Below are 20,019 nucleotides of genomic sequence, written 5' to 3'. Positions count from 1 at the left end.
GATACTCTACCTTAAAACTGTGTTGCGACCGTGAAATTGGGTGACATATATGAAAGGGTCTGGCACAGAAACAGTAAGAACTCAGTTGATCTCTATGTTTTCTACTGTTCTTCTCTTCTTTCCTTCCCTTGAGAGGAAAATAAAATGACTCCTGGATTATCAGTACATGAATATGCACGTTTTGCAACATTTTACAGTTTTTCGAAAATCCAATTTCAACTACGCTTTTTTTTTTTTTTTACAATATAATTACTCTGAGGTAGAGACATGATATGCATTCTATGTGATAATCAAGTTCAATTTCTATTATTCTGGGCAACAAAATCCTGGGGATGAGGGTGGCAGTATGCTACAGATGCTACAAAATGGACGAACTATGAGGACAGTATGCTGAGTGAAATAAGTCACAAAAAGACACATAATGTACGATTCCACTTAAATGTAGTCTCTGGAGTAGTCAAATCCATAGATAGAAAAATGAATAGTAGTTGCCAGGGGTTGGGAATAGGGGGAAATAGGAAGTTGTTGTTTAGTGGGTATAAGTTACGCTTCTGCAATATGGAAACTGTTCTAGCTGCTCTTGGGCCTACGGATCACTTTTCTTCCACCGTTGATTCAGGGAATTTGATCCACAAGACCTTTATATTTCACTTCCTAAAGCCATTGCCACTTTTTCTTTTTTGGCCATTTTACCCCAGTGCCTAATGTTTCTGGAGTTTTCCCTAATAGAGAGAGCACACCTCTTGCATACTATCCCTCCTTCTGAGCTGTACTTTTATTCGGGACTGCACATTAGAATCATGAGAGCTTTAAAACACCTCAGCCCTACCCTAGACCATTTGAATCAGAAATGTTAGCGGTAGAGCCATGATATTTTCATGTCTAAAAGTCTTATCAGGGGACTTAAATGCATAGCATGGTTTGAGCACAACTGTTTTAAGCCTTTCCTTATTACTTATCCCATTTAGTCTCACCTTCCTTAGTCCCATTCCCTCTAGGTCTTACTAACAAAAAGAGAAATTTGTATTTTATTAATCCATTCTTAAATGTTAATAATTGATGTTACATAAAATATTATCGTTCCTGAAAAAAAGTAGATAAAAACATGTGTGTTAATCAAATTATGATGGTAATTTGTGGTAACTGCTTGTCAGGAAAATGCGATATCCAGTCTTTAACCAAGTGGAGTGTTTTGCTCCTTCCCACAAACATCGTAGCATTGATTATTTAGCCCATCTATAATTGAGCCCACCCTAGGATATATACGTCAGATGTGTCAGGTTTTTATTAGTCTCTTTGACAAAAATGATTTAAGAGTTGAAATGTATATGCAACAGCCTTTTCCAAACCACAAAGTCAGATTCCTTGGTCAAATAAATTTAGGATAGCCTGCTAAATAGATTCTAGTACCAAGTCCTATGATGAGGGGTGCTCCCCCCACCAACAAGCAATTCTTGGGACAACAACTGAGTGTCCTATAATTCAACTCAATTCTGACACTACCTACCAGGAGGCAGCACCGGATTCCATAGGTTAAAGTTTCAGTCCTACAAGACTGTCTTCGCCTGTTGCCTTTCAGAACCTGTACTCCTGACTCGCTGGCTATAAATCAGAGGTTCCTAAGACTCCCTTTTCAGGTTTGATTAATTTGCTAAAGTGGCTCACAGAAGTCAGAGAAACATTTTACATACTAGATCATTGGTTTATTACAAAAGATATATAACAAACACAGGAACAGTCAGATGGAAGAGATGCATAGAGCAAGGTATGGGGAAAGGTCTGGGAGCTTCCATGTCCTCTGGGAGGGTGCCATTCTTCCCAAATCTCCACATGTTCATCAACCTGGAATCTCTCCAAACCCTGTCCCTTTGGGTTTTTACGGAGGCTTCACTACACAGGTATGATTGAATATATAATTGGCCATTGGCAACAATTCAACCTCCAGCCCCTCTCCCCTCCCTGGAGGTAAGCTGTGGGACTGAATGTTCCAACTTATAATCACATGGTTGGTTCTCCTGGCAACCAGCCCCCATCCTTAGGTGTGGTCCAAAAGCTACCTCATTAGCATAACAAAAGACATTTTTAGGGCTCTCATTACTTTGGAAATTCCAAGGGTTTTAGAAGCTCTGCGCCAGAAATAGGGATGAAGGCCAAATATATAATTATTATAAATCACAACATCACACCTGCCTCCAATAATCCTCTCCTGGAAACTATTACTTTATCTTACCTGATATATTAGGAATTTGAAACTACTGAATTCAGCATATAATGCTTGAAAATATTTAACAAATTAGAACAATTTTAGTTAAATAAAATGAAACCCAGTGGCTTCATTCTAATAAAAAAGAAGGCATTTGCACAATATTTTTACTACATCAATTCACCCTCATGATCAATGCAAACTGTCACTCTGATCTGTCCTATGTAACCTAGAGAGATGAACAGTAATACAAGTATCCACATCAACGCTGATGGATCAATGAATGAGTCATATAACTTATTAGTATCTAAATATTGAAATTCTGATACAGTTTTGAGTCATGATAAGTAACACATGCCAACGAATCAATATATTATGTGTAAATAATTAATTAATGCCCCTTTCTTCCCTCCTCTCTCTTAGTTTCTAGGAGAATGAATTAATAGGACTGTCTCCATTTATTTTTTTCCATATTTATAAGGGTTAACATTTCTATGTTTTGAGAAAATGCAGAAGGAAACAAAAAAAAAGCTATAAAGCTTATAAATAACTGTAAATATACCATCTGTCTTCAAAGTAAAGAGTCTTCTTTAGGTGAATTTAAGTCATTCATTTAGTTTTATCATAATAAATCACCATCATTATCTACTTGCTCATGTGCATTCTAATCATGGCAGGATGAGGTGTCTGCAACTATGTAAATATGAATATTCTACTCATAATCAAAACTGCAATATAATGACTCACATCATGCCTAAAGGGAAAAGCAAGACTTCCAGAAAAAGATCCATGAGGGGATTTGGTTCAACCATGTTTTAACTAGAAAGCAGAGGTTATTTCTGAAGAGATCAGCCTTAATCATGCTAAAGTATTTGCAATCAGCATTAGACTATTTTCCTAGGCCTAAAATGCTGGGCTCAAAGCACACTTGTTTTATCTTTACAAAACCAATCAGCTCTCATTTTAATTCAGTGAACTATTTCACAGTATTGGCAATTTTTAATGAACTACTCCAAAGAATAGGCTTATAAAAATGGCATTCCCTTTTCTTCTGATTGTGTCAACTTCAATGACAAATGTGAGAAAATAGCAAATAAGTTTTTTAAAAAACCTTTAATATTTACGTGGTAAGTATTTTAACTGTAAGGCTTAACAAACAACATGTTCCCCACAATTTTATTCACAACAAATGTGGAACAACCCCCAACAGAAGGGCAACAAATAAATATATTATGGAGTATATATCATGTGATAATATTGCATCACTATAATGTGTATTAATGAACAAGTCTTAATAAATTGAGAATATGTTCACAATAAAATGCAACAAGAGAAATGCAGGAAACCCTCTATAAAAGTGCCATCAAGCGTATACGGAAAATGCATTGAAAATACACCAAAAATAATTTCAGTGGTGTCTCTTTATAAGGATTAGGTTGATTTGTTATCTCTTGAAATAGTTCTGTATTTTTCAAACTTTTTACAGTGGCCATGTAGTACTTATATAACCAGAAAATGCTTTTTTTTATTGATGGCTCTTCTGTGTATTCTTGGGCATAGTCCAGTTAAATCACTGAAGCACCACTAAAGTCAAGTACACCTTATACTCTTCCATGCCCTGGCAAAATTCCAATTCCTTAGAAAACACACTGTGCTTTGCCCTACTTTCAGACTCTTCATTCTTTTTATTCTGTATGCAAAGTACAAATGTAGGAAGCAGGAAGCTTTATCAGAGCCCCATCAGTATCAATGGCTTTATTCTATTTTCTTATAGTGTCTTTTTTTTTGTGGATTCTTACTAATTGCATGACATCTCTTGACAACAGGTAACAAGAGGAAGACCATGGCCATGCAGCATGAGAATCAGCTGGTCATAGTAAGAGCCTGATATACTAAAAGGTGATGCCAAAGAGGGAGCTACGCTTGAACCTTGTCCTGCCCATTATTCAGTTAGCCCTGAATGATAGCACTGAATAATAATAATCTCGGAGTCTGATCCCTTTGTGTAATATTAAGGAAATATCATCTGTATCCCATGCACTATTTCAGACTTATCACCACATACCCAACACTGAGCAACTTCATTTCCCACACAGAAGCAAGCAGCCCCCACAAGGGCAATGCTACCATTCTGCAGTGGAGAAATTTGAGACTGATTTCTTGCCTTTTTCCTGAAACTGTGAAGAGGAGAATAGTTACTTAATATTAATGAAATCTGACTTTCTGACTTCCCTCCGCTTAATTTTGTCTTTAAAAATCAACATAACTATTCAAGCCTTTTTACCAAATGTTATCAGCCTTCCCTTCATGTTTGATGACTCAATCTGTCCCAAATCTAAGACTGTGAGTAAATGATTCCAAAACCATTAATTCAATGAAGCCAAACAATAATCAATGCAGAAAAAAAAAAAAAAGATAAAAATGCAAAAGCATTCCTAGTGAGATTTGACAAAAATGACTATACCTACATCATCCAACTTCTCTAATTGGTTAACAAGGAAATGCACTGGGAAGAACTGTTTAAAAAGCAAATTAATTGGCATTTCACAGAATAAATTATTTGACTGGCAGAAATTTAAAAGTCAAAAATATGCTCTGAGTCTGCATTTCAACTCCCCACATATTGCATATAAGACACTTTTTCAATTCCATGTTAAATCAACTAACTTACTCCTTCTTAGTAGAAAGAGAAGGTGGCTGTTAGGGCTAGATTAGAAACAGGTATAAGAGATGGAACTTGAAATTACTTGTGTTGAACCATCTATCACAAGATTACAAGTGAGCATAGCAGGAGGTTCACATGTTAGTAATATTTTCTCTACTACTCCTAACTTTTGGTCATCTGCTGTCATAAAGATAATATCAAAACTCTACTGGAAAATCACTGTTATTTCCCATTCCATCTATAACACTCCTTCAATACGCTGGGGAGAGGTACAGCCTGTAATAACATCTTTTCTTCTCTGTACTCTCACCCTAGAACATCTCATTCTATTTAGGACATAAATAAATATCTTATGTTCATCACCCCCAAATTTATCTAGTCGTAACATTTCTCTGAGTGTGACCCAAAGGCTGAATTGTCTTTTAGACATCTCCATTTGGGCATCAAATAGGCACCTCTTAGTCCCTACCCTACAAAGCAATCCTGATCTCATATTCCCAAGTGTTTCCCATCTCAGTTACAGGCAATAACTTTCACCAATTGCTAAGGCCAAAGTCATAGTCATCCTCAGTTGTCTCTTTCTCTTGCCTTCATTCTTCAGTCTATGACCTAGTTCTACTCATTTTTAAATTTAAAAAGTATCCCAAGTCTAGACACTTCTCCCCATCTCCATTATTGTAGGTGCAAAACCTTTGGAGACAATGTTAGCAGCTATTAGTGTTAAAGGAACAAGCAATTCATATCAAAATAGGCATTCTAAGAGTATGTGGCAAAGAAACATAGTCAGAAAAATAATTTCAGGGCCATGGAATTACTCAGCTTCTATTAAGAATAAAAGGCTTCCATGATCAAAACATGTTTGAAATACTGGGTTTAACAGTTAAAATAGGTTCATTTGCCCTTAGGTTTCTCAGAGCCTTTAGTATGGAAATATTCATCAAAAATTTCACAGAGTTGATATAGTATAAAGGGTATTGAAAACATATTTGAACATGAAACCTGTCTGAGGCAAACTCCATACCAGTTTAAGAAACACTGCCTTGAATAAAATGTTTAGACTTTACATGTGTTGACACTTCCAAATTTAAGATGTTTATTCTTCCAATTTGTTGTTGTTTTTGCTGCTATTGTTGTTGAATCTTTTCATTTTCCCAAACTCTAAACATGAAATATTCTAGGATTTAGTTCTTTAAATTCTTTTTCTAATCTCCACAAGTGATTATTTCACTCCCATGGGTTTAAACACTATCAATAAATTCAGAAATCTCTTGTCTATCTCTAATAACTACCCTTAATCCCTGCTGAACATCTTCCTTGGATACTTAAGAAGCATCTCCAAGTTAACTCTTTATGTGCCCCCATCCCAACCAGCTCTGTCTTGGCTTGCTATTTTAGTAAATGGCAACTTCACTTTTCTAGTAATTAGGCCAAAGAAACACTTGGGGTCATCCTTGACTTCCTCCTTCTTTTCTCATGCCACATATCTTATTTATCAATTACCACTGGCATTCAAGACATATCATTTCTGCTGAGGCCACTAATTCGTGTCATTGAGCTACTGCAAACCATATCCCTCCTCTGCCCAACACCCTCCATTGGCTCCTTATCTCACTCAGAATAAAAGCCTTTACCATGGCCTAAAAGTTCTTACACAATTTATCCTGGACTACTTCTCTTACTTCGTGTTCCTATCACTCCCTCTTCTCTCACTACACTTTAACTGAGAGGTTCTCTTTGCTGTTCATAAACTATGCCAACCATGCTCCTACCTTAAAGCCTTTGAACGTAGTTTCTTCTGTGTTAAGTGCTCTATCCAACACTCTAGTCTCTCCATAGCTTGTTCCTCACTTGGTTCAGGTTTTGGTTGGCATACTGACCCTTAGAGAGGTCTTCCTTAACTAGCCTATCTGAAATAGTACTTTTCTTTCCCCATCATGTCATCTCTTTATTTTGCTTTACTTTTTTTAATACTACTGTGATGATTAATTTTATGTGTCCACCTGGCTAGGTCACAGTGCCCAGTTGTTTGGTAAACACTAGTCTAGACACTGCTGTGAATGTATTTTGTAGACGTGATTAACATATAATGTTAGTTCACTTTAAGTGAAGGAGATTACCCTTGATAATGTGGATGGACCTCATCCGGTTAAATGGAGGTCTTAAGAGCAAAAACTGAGTTTTCCTGAAGAAGAAGGAATTCTGCCACAAAACTGGAACATAGAAGCCCCGCCTGAACTTTCTGCCCATCAGCCTGCCCTACAAACTTCAGTCCCAGCCTGCAATATCAATACCTGACTGAATTTCCTGCCCTACCAATACTGTCTTGCCAGACCCCATGATCAAGTCAGCCAATTTCTTAAAATAAATCTCCTTATTCACACACACACACACACACACACACACCCTATTGGTTCTATTTCTCTGGAAAACCTTGACTGATACAACTACTTACCTGATGTATTATGTGTTCCTTTGTTTTTTTCCTCTTCCTACATCACTAGAATATAAATTTGTAAGACAGGAATTTCATTTCTTTGGTACATTATTCCATATCATCTACTAAAAATGTGCCAGCAGCATAACAGGTCCTCACAAAATGTTTGTTGAATGAATGAGCGAATGCTATTTTGTAAACAACTTAATTCAGGGTAATTAAATCCAAATAAGAGCATAACAGAACAAACAAACAAGGAGTGCTAACTTTATGAAGTCACCATGTACCTGTTACATAACTTTCACAAATATTTCTAGGAAATGATCTATATATGTCCACATGCAAAGTGTAAAAGTAATCAGCAGTGTCATCTTGTGTATCTTCTTATTTAACCCCACAATCTTTTAGTATATAGCTAATAAGTTCCAAGAATTTTCACATGTGTGACGTTTAATACTCATAAACATCTTACAAGGTAAGAAATTGTATTTAAGATGTAAGAAATCTAAGGCTCAAAATGGTAATGGGGTAAAACATAATTTTGTTGTAGGGAGGAGTGGAACATTGCATTTAATAGTCAGATTAAAACACATGCTTTTTTATTACAGCAAATTTAGATGATCAGAAGAAACAAGTATTATCACTTTCTTATTAAATTTCTACTGCAGTTGCATGTAGTCTGTCGTGTTTCATCTTGTTACAAAGGAATAATAATATTATTGGTTGGGGAGGTTGTAAAGAGTTGCATGAAGTAATTTATATGACAGCTCCTATCCTAATTTATAACAGATGTAGAATTAGAAAATTATCAAGTTTGAATCTTTCAAATTCATTCTTGATTTTAAAAGCCAAAACCAATGACGTGAATTTTAAGTGGAGGTATTGACACAAGACTAAGAAAATGGAGCACATCTATTGACCTTATGAGTTGATACATAGAAAAGAGAAAAATCTGAAAAATATTTCCAGGTAGGTACCGTGATGTCACTAAGAATATAATTAGCCATTGTGTCATGAAGGTTACTTCAGGTCAATTTTATTTTTATTCTGTACTAAAATTGTAAAGTTTATATGAAGTTCTTGTGTGGCCTTCTACCTTTACTACAATGATTTATTGTTATATATCATTTAAACCTAAGACAATAGTTCTTAGATATTTTGTAGGAAATCATATTCCTTCATTTACGTTTGTTGTAGAAAATTCGGTTTTATTCTGTTTGGCTCACTGTGACTTCACTGATTTTGTTATGATGATCTCAACAAGCATAAAACCTGGTAGTAACCACCTATTTTCTTCCTTGTACCTATTATTGTATAAGTTAAAAAAAAATTATTATAGCAATGACATGTTCATAGCTCACCACTAAGTTTTGACTTTTTTCTTGATAGTACCCACCACCTTATACAGTGGATGCTCAGTAAATGTGTATTAAATATGAATTACCTCAAAATCTGAGTTCACCATCTCACAGAAACAAATAAATGGTAGAAAAAGACAAGGCACTTAAATTCTGTTTTGTTAGTAATATATAAAAATCATGCATATATATGAGGGTTTATCTCAAATACCTTGGTAATTTTCTTCACATCAGCATTATAATTTGGCTGTGTTTTCAAATATCTAACTCTTCCACCGCTAGAATTGATAGTCTGTCTGAAAATCCAATTGCTTGAAATTTTACCAATGATGGTGTTCAGAGTCAGGAATTTATCAAATAGCTGCATTTTCCTCATTTGGGGATATTTGGAAAACATTTCACTATCTCCACCATTCAAAAGAAAACACTGTCTTCGCCTTTAATGAACAAAGCATTTACTTTTTTTGGAAATGTTTTCACCCAAAGAAAAAGGTTTTCATTTAGAAATGTAAACATTTTGGCTGTTCGGGTGGTACCAAATAAAAGATTCCCTGATTGCTTTAAATGAACCATTTAGAAATCCTTGCCAATGTAGACACAGTCAGTCAGTACTCCACAATGTGTCAAAGTGTTCCACCTTCACTGGTGCTTTGTAAATCACACCAGGGATTTCAGTAAATTAAGTCGACTTTTTCACTAGAAACCAGATGTTGCACCTCCACTGAGTTTTACTTGGGAAAACAATGCACTATTAAGTGACTATGAGCCATGCAATCAGGAAGAAATATTGCACCTGGATGTCAAAATGCATGCCAAGTTTCAACCAGCAGCAATAAAAAGCCTTCAAGGCAACACTCAATCCCCCATTAACTGGAATCTAGAATCTAATTTCTAAATTTTCTAAATTCCAAAGATGTGTGATAGACCTTAGAGTTAGGTCAAAAGCACCCCTAGTTTGAAGTGTCTAACGTGAAACAGGATGTGTGTGTGCATGCGCACACACTTGTGTGTTTCTGTGTGTGTGTGTGTGTGTGTGTGTATGTGTGTGTGTGTATCTGCAGCAAAAAGCCCATATCAAAAAAGACTACTGGAATCAAAGACCTAATTCAGCCAGTGCATCCAGATTCTACAGCAAAAGTAATCAAACAATGTTGAATAAAAAAAATAAAGAGAAAGAAAAGAAGGGAGGTTAGGCAGAGGAAAGAATGAAGGAAAACAAAGACAAGAAGGAAGAGAGGAAGGAAGGAGGGAGGGAGGGAGAGAAGCATGGAAAGAGGGAACAAAGAAAGAAGGAAAGAAGAGAAAAGGAAAGAAACATTTAGAAGCTGAAAATATATATTCATCAACTCGAATGTATGTCCAAGACCTCCCAGATTGTAGCTACGAATAACTGCACTTTTCACTCACCCACAGGACTCCAAATTACTTAAGAATACCCCAGTTTTTCTGGGCATCCTCAGAAGAGTGTCTCACATGAACAAATAACTTGTCCACTGCCGTCACCACACAGCAGCACACAGGGTCTACCCTGTTCCTCTCCTCTTACTTTTATGTCTACTTGTCCCCTGCCATGCCCGTGAAGCCAAATGCTGGAGCCTTCCTGCCACTGCCCATTATATGTCTTCCTTTTTTTATCCTAAGGATGCTAACCCATGTTGCATAAGGCACCTTCCAATTATCTTAAATTATTCCAAGATACCTAGCAATACAAGATATCAATGGTGTATATGAAAGAATAGGAGAATGACCTCTTCTCTAATTACGTTTCATATTTCATGGGACTCTGGGCACAAGCACAGATGATTGTTCCGTGTAGGTGAGATAATCTTTCTTATGTCAGCTTCTGGTCCTTCTCTACCATAGGAAATCAAACCTAACCCAAGGAGCTAGCCATAAAACACAGTTTCTCACATCTTACTCAGTGTTCCACTATTAGCACATTGTCTCCCAACCCCAAACTCTTTCCTTTTCCAAATTGTAAGAGAAAACATGTCCTCACATGACAGTGGATGTATACAGGGGAAAAGATGCTTACATGCCAGCAAGTTTGTACTAATACCATCCTGAATCAGGTAACTCCTTACATATATATTTATATCTAATTATACATATATTTATATAATGTGCAATCAACTCCCACTCTTTATAATTTCATTTATACACAAAGCCTTTTTCTAAATTTCCTATATCATAAAATTTATAATTTCCCTAAAATAACCTCACTGCATTTTAGGGAGGGAGGAAAAAGACATTTCAGACAAACCACCCATTTTTAAGAAAAGAAAGGTATTGACAATCAACATCTGAGAAATATTTGTAATTGATAGCTTTACTGAGTTCACTGCTTGCTTTGATGGATGTACTATCAATTGCTGAATTAAAAAATGTCCCTAACACGTAATAGTTGAAAAACAAACATGTATTATTGTACTGTTTATGTGGTTTAGGAACTCAGAGGCAGTTTTTCTGAGTGGTGTGGCTTAGGTTCTTTCATGAAATTGCAGTCAAGATGTTGGTCAGGTTTACAGTCATCTAGAGGCTTGACTGTAACTGGAGATATGCTTCCAGAACAGTTCATTCTCATGGGTGTTGGCAGGAAGCCTCCTTTTCTTGCCACATGTACTCTCCACAGGACTGCTCCGGCATCCTTGGCATCCTCTCAACATGGCACTGGCTTCTCCAAGAGGGATTTAGCCACGAGAGAGCAAGAAGGAAGTTACAATGTCTTTTATGACCTTGTCTCAGAAGTCACACACCATCACTCCTGCCATATTCTCCTAAGTAGAAGTTAGTTACTAAGTCCAGCCCACATTTTAAACTAGGGGAATTAAGCTGCACCTCTTGAGGAGAGGAGAATCAAGGACTTCTGTATATATTTAAAATCACTATAGGAAGAATATGTAAAGTACTTAACAAAGGCTCAGGAAAAATATGGCCAAGACTAGATGAATCCAGGTTCCCTTTACTGGAGATCCTAAGATACTGTTCTTTGAGACAAAGAGGAAAATATCTTAATATATAACAGTATCATTTGACTAACATCTATGTTTTGGATCTGTGTAGATTTTAGCCTATTTTAAGGTCTTCACATAACTGAGGTAAAGACAGACAGACTTCATTCTCAATTCTTTGGTCCTTTGTGTTGTTGTTAGTATGGGCACAATTCCTTTTCTAGTAAATGATGAGGAACTCTCTCATTCCAATGGTAGTGCCTATACTGGCAGATGGCACTTTGAAGTGGCCTAAACAAACCATTTATAGGAGGCATGAGAATGGCATACACGGTTTTCCAGTTGGGAAGCAATAAGCTACAGATTGCACCATATTGCTACTGGCACGACAGTTCAAAGTACCCAAACTGACTTAGAGGAATGTTAGAAGACAAGTGAATACGTTATAATAAATTATGTTATGATAAAAATCTGCCTCAGCATTACATCTTAGGGATCCTTCAATGTAACAGCAACAAAAACAAAAATAAGATATTTCATTTTTTCTTCTCTGAGATTAGCAGTTTAATGTGTAGGTGGCAGGATAGATAACAGACATCTCGTTTAGCAGAAGTAAGCATCGACAGTGGCAGCATGGGCAGCAAATTTTTATAATATTGGCAATTCAAATTCAAGTATCAGATTAGTACGGTATTAGAATCATTCACTGGAATACGCTTGGAGGACAAAACTTTTCTCAGCAAAACTTTCAATGATTTTTAAGCAAAATAATATGGTGTGTGTCAGTGTGTGTATCAAAATAGGCCATCCAATATTAAAATGTCTGATGTTCAGCCATAACTTTAGTATAATTTACAAAATCAAAATTCATCTGAGTCATGGATCAAACAGAGCGTTATAAAATTGCAGCCCCACTGCTGTTATTCCAACTTTATATGCTCATGGCAAATCCTGTGATGTCAGCATTTAGGACAAGCCCTGGCTTTCATCTATTCTAATTCAACCACCAAAGTATTTAAGTTGTGACTCATTTTCAATTTGTCACTCAAATATCACCTACGAGGTACACAATATGATTCATTATCCAAATCAACCATATCAAAGCAAAGCCTAGGGCTTCCCTGGTGGCGCAGTGGTTGAAAGTCCGCCTGTAGCTATAGGGGACGCGGGTTCGTGCCCCGGTCCGGGAAGATCCCACATGCTGCGGAGAGTCTAGGCCCGTGATCCATGGCCGCTGAGCCTGAGCGTCCAGAGCCTTTGCTCTGCAACGGGAGAGGCCACAACAGTGAGAGGTCCGCGTACCGCAAAAAAAAAAAAAAAAAAAGCAAAGCCTAGTCTTTCTTCTTCTGCCTAACAAGTGAGGCATCTTAGTAATAGAGTTTGTAGGAGTGGCCATTGTAAAATAACTTCTCTGTGCTTGAGTTTAATATTTATACTTTAAAAGGCTACCTGAACTTATGAGGACATGGTTATAGTAAGACCAGTTTTTATTCTTTCCGTACAGCCTCATTATGTTAGCTTTTGCCCTGTAACAAACTGCCCTCAAACTTGGTGAACCAAAACTACCACTGATTCACAGTTCTTTGGGTTGGTTGGATGATTCTTCTGGACCGAGCCAGCTCAGCTGATATCAGCTGACCATGATCACTTGTCTGTGGTTATCTGAAAGGTCAACTGAAGGAGGGATAATCTAGGATGGTGTCACACCTACACACCTGGCAGTTGATATCCAGTCACTTGAGACAACAGGGAGGACTGGATCGGATGTTTCTCATCATCTAGTAGAATAACCTCGGCTTTTTCACATGGTGGTCTTAGAGTTTCCCAGAGCAGCAAGAGAGGGACAGCTCCTCTGCTGGCATAATATTTGCCAATAACTCACTGGGCAAACCATGTGACATGGCTGACCCAGATGCAAAGGGAGGAGAGATAGGTTCCACTTATTGATGGGAGGATCTGTCATGTCACAATGCAAGGTCAGGAAAGAAAAGAATATGCAAAAAATCTTACAGTGTACAACCTTCCTCTTGTCTCAACCTTCGTAAGAGCATAGAGATCCAGTAGAGTTCACAACATGGGCACAAGTAGTGTGTAACAGTGAAACAACTATGGGCTTTGGAGTCAGAAGAATGATCTGACCTTTCATTCATTCACTGATTGTTAATCAATTTTAATTCATTAATTCCTTCAAACAGTATACATTTATTGAACACATAGATTATCCCAGACAATTTATTCAATAATCATTGATTCATCAAATGTTTTATTGAGTGTCTCATGTTCTAGGTGCTATTCTGGGCACTAGATAGTTGGCAGAGGACAAGACAGCAATAAAGAAGACAAAGTTCTATTCTCATGGAATTTGTATTCCACGTAGACCAATGCACACACACACAAACACACACACACACACAGAGTAGAACATTTAAAAAAAATAATAAAAAGAAGAAATGAAGGAGTTACTTTGACATAGATGGTCAGGGAAAGCCTCTCTGAGATGACGTTTCACTTGATACCTGACAACAGGAAGAAATCCATCCTTCAGGATGGAGATCTTGGCATAGGAGGCAGAGGCAAGATCCTAGGGCAAGAATGAGCTTCATGTGCTCAAAGAATATAAGTGCCTTTCCAGAGATGAATGAGTAAGGTAAAGTGTACCAGGAAAGGAGGCAGGGGCTGGGTCATGCTCAGCCCCTGAATCCTGGATTTAGGAGTTTATGCTCACTTTCATAAAAAAGTTGCTAGAGGGAATAGTCTATAAATGAGGGGGATATGACATGGCCCCAGGTAGGTACATCTCTTTGGCCCTATGGGCTTTTGCTCCACAGAAAAGGGCAGGGCTAGAGCAGGACCAGAGTGGGGTCCTCTATAACACAGAGTCCAAGAAAGTGAACCCTATTACGCAGCCTGAGGGTAGAGTCCCTACCTACAAAGATTTCATATGGCGAATGTGGGAACAGTATTTTAAACACAGGGTGGAAAATGCTTGTTGAGGAATACTCACATGTTGCTTGACACCCCCCCCCACACACACACAAATAAAGGATAGTCCATGGGCTATTAAAAGATTATAAGAGTTTATATATATATATATAGAGAGAGAGAGAGTTTATATATAATAAAGATTATAACTTCATAGGGTTATTTTAAGGGAATCACGACCCATAGCAACACCCAATATATATTATATGCCTTCCTTTAAAAATAATCAATAAAAATACATACATAGTACACTGTCAAGCCCAATGGTAATCACGAAAGAAAGTTTATAAAATTTAGTCACTGCCTTCACTCTCCACTCCACTCCCTCTTTAACACTGAACTTTGATGTCCACGTCCACCATCCTCTAACTCTCTGTGTCTCTGGAATCCACACCTCACTATCAGAAACACAAATGTCAGCTTAATCTCTTTATGTTACACGTGTCCAGTATTTCAGATCACACTTGCCAACATTAGTGTGAAATATCTATTTATGATTACATTTGTAAGATAGGGATTCAATCCCCCTTTGATTATCTATTACAGCAGTAGTGTGATTGAAAAACTACATACCAAGAAAAATTATCTAATTTAGGGTGCATGTTCAAAGGGTAAAGGAAAATTCTTTATTATTCCACAAGGAGGATAAGCACACATCTACAAAATAATAAAGATCAAAATTTTAATTTATCTTGGGTAATTATTTTCTTTGCATTTAAAAAAATCAAGCATACTACACATTTTAATTCAGTTTTGCTTGTTTTAAAAAATTGAAAGCATATAAAATAGATAACTAATAAGAACCTGCTGCATAAAATAATAATTAAAAAAAATTGAAAACAACACTTTTAGTTTGTATTTATTCCTTGTTACTTCAAGATGAATAAATTTCAATGATGAATAAAGACCAATAAAATTTTGAGCCTTGAATCTTATTTTATACTTCTTGGGAGATAACAAATGCTCCTTGAACCCAAAATTGTTGGTGAAAAAAATATTAAGAACACTTTTTTTCTTCTTTTTACAATCTCTTTCCCATTCTCTCTACTGTTGTTCCTATAGCATTGTTTCTTACTCTCCTCCCCACAAAATCCCATAAACACACATGATCCAGAAACTATTTATAAATACACAAACAAATCATTTCCCTTTACTGTTCTGCAGACTAAAATAATAACTCATCAAGAGCAGCTTAGGCAAGCAGTTATTTGCAGGGCTCAAAGCCTCATGTCTACTAAATGATGATGATTTCATTATATCATGTAGAAATCCATATCAAATTTTGAAGTGTTGGTATATTAATTAATAGGTACTCAGTTTTAGAAAAAAGGGAAGAAACAATCAAATAAATGTGTCCAGCAAATATTAATGATACCTCTTTATAATATATATTTACATGATTATTGGCATTTATTCATTCAACAAATATATAGTATTAATCTCTTACTATAGCCAAGTACTGTTTTAGAAACTTGGAATAAAACTTTATATAAGACACAATAGGAGAAGACAGCCTTGTAAAGAATCACGAAGGCAGAAAAGATGAACCATCTTACTGTTGCTGGGGATAGGGAGTGTCAATGAAAATCCTACTGAGGAGGTGATTATGAATAGGGAACAAATGGAAGGTTTATGGGTTTACAAAGAGAGGAATAAACAGTGAACAAGGACAGAATGAAGTCTAAACATAAAGGTGTGAAGTCCCTTCACGCATCCTGGATCCAGCAAGTGTTTTGGTACTGCAGAATCTTAGGTCTTTGTATACTAACAATAGGGAATGAGGCTCAAAATACTGGTAAGGGCAATTGCTGAAGAATCATTTAATGCCAGATTAAAGAGTTTATAATTAACCTTGATCATATGGAGAACCATTAAAGAGTTCTAAGCAGGAATGTGGAATTTGGAAGCAGCATAAAATCTGGACTGATCAACAAAGAGATAATTTAGAAATCTCCCCTGCCTGAGCACCAGAATGAAGTTTACATCATAGAAGGATAGGATGGGCTCTACAGACACAGAAAGTAGAATGAATCATGTTCCTAAATAGAAGTCCCAAGAGTTGGACTAGAGAGACCCCAAAGTTATAGGGTGACCACACTGGGAATTTTTATCAGCTTGTACATAATTGTGCCTAAGGCAATATTATCCATAGTTTTAGTCTCCATTCAGTCAGAAATACAGACATCTTACTTTATGAACCATACACAAGTCTCTATGATGCTCCATTGCCCAACTCCCACCCCTTTCATACACCTCTATGGTTCAAACAGAAGTTTTCATAAAACTATCACCCTTAGTCCAGGAGATGCATTGGGACATCGACAGTTCTTGTATATCTATTTCATTTAGAAATGGTAGATAAGACCACCTAAACTGATTGCACAACCTTCTACTATAATACATGGTGATCAGCAGTTTGAACAACATTAGTTTAGAAAAGAAGAGAGTCTGGATCACTTGAGTTTACGGTTGCCTGTGTCCAGGTCCAGCCAAGTATATGCTGACTTAAAAGACTACTAGAAAACAGCTCTGGAGCAATTAGACATCACCTGCCCGGTCAGCTACACCTGATACCCAAGAAAAGCCAACTGTTTCTGAATTAATTCTACTCTCTCTATCTCTAGCTACTTTATCACCAGCTACTAAAGTATCAGTGGTTACAACAACGTATTTTCTGTTACTAATAAATCTTCCCTGGGCATATCAGAGCACTGTATTTTAAAATGATTTAGCAGTAACTATAGAGCTACTAAGTGTTACGTGAATTGGATCGAGTTCTAATTGCCTTTATCACATACTATTTTTTTTTATTTATATCACTTGAAAAACATCCCCAAATGCATTGTATATATATATATATATGATGTTTTCAACACCAAGCAACAAATGTCATTATTACCCCCATAACCACAAAGCAGGATTCCTTTTTACCAAGCAGTCTTATTCCACAGATATTTTATTTACTTGTTTTTTTCTTCTTGAAAAGTTGCAAATAGCACTCTAATACAATTTTTTCCCTTCTTGGACCACTAGTTATATGGGAACAACTGGAGATATTTATCCTTTATCCATAGTTTCTCTGTATCCATAACAGTCTATCTGTACACTTAAAAGTGAGCCTTAAAAGCTTTTCCAACCTGTTTGTATAGTAGAAACTTTCCACTCCCCTTCATTTAAAAAAAAATATTACCTACTTACATGGAGTAAAATACTTTAATGTATACAAATAACCAACTCTTCCCATTCTCACCTATCCCATCATACACATATATTTGGTTGGTTAGTCAGTTTGAGACCTAAAATGATTTAGATTATGTTTATTTCATAAACTGATTTTCTTTCTATAACTAATTTATGATATCTCTGTATTATAACCTAATAATTCAGAGTATGAATTTGTAATCAGGCACTTGAAAACTTTGTCCCATCTTGGCCTAACTTGGTTAATTAATATTAATGTTTAATATTCTAATTAATAATAAGTTAAATTTCCTTCTCTGTTAAAAATGGAGATAATGAGAGTATCACCTTATGGAATCTTTCTGAGAATTAAATAATATGGAGCATGTAAAGCACTTAACAGTGCTTTTCATATAGCAAGGGTTTATTAAATGTGAGCTATAATTATTGCTACAGAAATGTGTGACCTCAGTGCCTTGGCATAATAAGCATCTAAATGTGTCACCTTCTATCTTTCAACCTGCACTCTCAACCTTTCAACTCTCAACACTGAAAAGCTTGACTGAACTGCTGGAGTTCACATGAAGACTGAAGGTTGGGCATGGACTTTATCATTTTGTTAAACATTGAAAATACTTTTTAAGTATAACATTACCTGTTGTCATGACTTATTATTTATTTCACAAATATAGTTTTACAAATACATATATTACAATTACATAATGAAGATATATAATGTGTACTCTCATTATCTTCATTCTTTATCATTCTTAGGAAGTAAAAATTTTTCAAACCAGCAAACCCCTACCAAAAATAAATAAATAAATACATGTAAGCTTTCCCAATGTATTACTTTCCATAGCTTTGTACATTGAAAACCATTTGGACTTACACATCAATATCTTCTGTAATGGGGAAACACAGATTAGAAAATGAAAAATAATAATAGTAAAAAATCTGTTACTATGATCTGTTTAAATTCTTCAAGGTCTTTGATTCTGCTCTGTGCAATCACTATAAGGACAAACACAGTGCGTCTGAATAACTGTACTACATTAACAGTTTGATTTGGAATATTGTAAATTTTGGGAATACTTCCATTGTAATTATTATCTTATAATGCCTAGAAAAATTTTTGTTGGGCTAAAGGAATTTCTTAACAAATATTCTACCTCCACCACCTGGCCTCATGTTCTTTTCTTCTATGATCATATTTAGTGACTCATTTGGTAAATCTTACCACAAACAGAACTTCAATTACAACTTAAAAGTCTCAGTTTTCAAAGTCAAAGGCTCTTCAGGTTGCTTTAGAAACCTTGACACTGCAGTGCTCCCAGAGAGGAGGACTCCACAGGAAGACACGGGACGAGGGTGGCGGTCCTTAGTTTCACTTTAAATATAAATCCAGAGCCAAATTATATTAGCGAATATTGAGCAACATTGTCCAATCCTTTCCAAGCCCATTTATATTTCCTCTTAATTAAAAAAAAAATTCTTTACCATGTGGACTAGTATTTCCAAGTACTTATACTTAATGTCACATACTCCCATTTCAAATGAAAGCCTCACATTTTTTTCAGATTTTGATTTTGAAACTTTTGTGAATTCAGCGGACCTTGAGTTCAAGAAATGACTCTTCCCGGAATGTGGCCAGTTTCGCCATCTCTCAGGGCTCAGTTCCTTCTCTTATAAAAAGAAAACATTACACTCTCTACCTTACAGGCTTGCTGGGAGATATAAATGAGGAAGTGTATACCTTATTTAAGAGCGTACATATGATAACTATAGAAAATTATTATGACTTCTTTTAGTTACAACCTCAATAACTTATTATATGTTTTTAACCATCACCTTCACAGATTCTCTTTAATGCTACAGCACAGCATCCTTGCTCCCATCTTAAGTACTGTGCACTTCCTTTGCATGTCTTTTCAATGTTTTACCTTCTCAAAGTGCAGAAACCACAACTGCCCACATCATCACAGGTGTCTATGTACAACCTATCCCTTGCCATCAGGCTAATATTTGATTTGCATTCCAGTGTCCTTCCTGATAACATCTCATGTTTTGTGACCCCACTTACATAGTTATGGGAAGGGCTGAAATGACTGGGAAAAATTTTGCTCGATTTAAAACACATTTCTTGATCCACACAAGCCATTGTGCTGGGCCAAGTTACGCAATGATAAATAAGGACAATATAGAGAAGAGAGACTCAGCAGCTGCAAGGCAAATGCTACCAGCAT

Source organism: Tursiops truncatus, chromosome 2 (assembly GCF_011762595.2).
Source record: "Tursiops truncatus isolate mTurTru1 chromosome 2, mTurTru1.mat.Y, whole genome shotgun sequence".
Classification (NCBI taxonomy): domain Eukaryota; kingdom Metazoa; phylum Chordata; class Mammalia; order Artiodactyla; family Delphinidae; genus Tursiops; species Tursiops truncatus.
Note: the sequence above shows the minus strand (reverse complement) of the source record.